Source organism: Pygoscelis adeliae, unplaced genomic scaffold (assembly GCF_000699105.1).
Source record: "Pygoscelis adeliae isolate BGI_AS28 unplaced genomic scaffold, ASM69910v1 Scaffold75, whole genome shotgun sequence".
Taxonomy (NCBI): domain Eukaryota; kingdom Metazoa; phylum Chordata; class Aves; order Sphenisciformes; family Spheniscidae; genus Pygoscelis; species Pygoscelis adeliae.
The window spans coordinates 5,030,096-5,030,712 of record NW_008824772.1 but is presented as its reverse complement, the minus strand read 5'-3'; the positions used below and the strand labels follow the sequence as shown (position 1 = coordinate 5,030,712).

Here is a 617-nt window from a genome sequence, read left to right as displayed (position 1 = left end):
GCCGAGGGAAGCGGGGATGGGCTGTGGGCGAGGGGGCTCAGCATTTCAGCCTCTGGACCGGATTCATCCCTGCCTGTCGGGGTCCTGGTGCCAGGGACTGGCATGTTGAGCCACAGCGTGTGGGGAGCTGGCACTGGGGCCAAAGCACCAGTTTCCCTCTGTAACCCCAGCTAGGGTGAACTGGGGAGGGCTGAGCCATCAGCACGGGATTCCCTGCTCTGTCCTCGCGCTAGCTTAGCCCATGGAGGCTTTCATCCCTGACCCTCTGCCTACGTGCCCAGCGGTGTTCAACGCCGGTGTTGGAGGACAGTCACAACTTCTGCCTGGGAGCGCAGGTCGGGGACGCAGCTCTCCGTCCTTCCTCTGCCATCTCCCATCCAGCAGCGCCCTTGGCCATGCTGGTCCCCGTGCTGCATGCGAGGCCTCTGCTCCCGCGCTCTTCCTCTCTCCCTGTGAAGGATTACAGTGGGTGACCCAGTTTGCAGGGACGGGAAGGGACGTGGTGGCAGCGGGGAGCCCAGCGCCGCTGCTAATAACCCTCTCCCTTTCCCTGGTTCAGCTGTTGGTTGTCTGAGTCCACGTGGGCTCTGGGGGGGGGGGGGCGGCCGACGACGCAC

General features: G+C 64.8%; 1 protein-coding gene across 1 annotated transcript in view; it reads left to right on the top strand.

Annotated features, from left to right (window-relative positions):
• The window catches only part of SPATA20 (spermatogenesis associated 20), a 10,826-nt gene that overhangs the window by 7,072 nt on the left and 3,137 nt on the right, over positions 1-617 (top strand). The gene's annotated exons all lie outside the window — the stretch shown is intronic.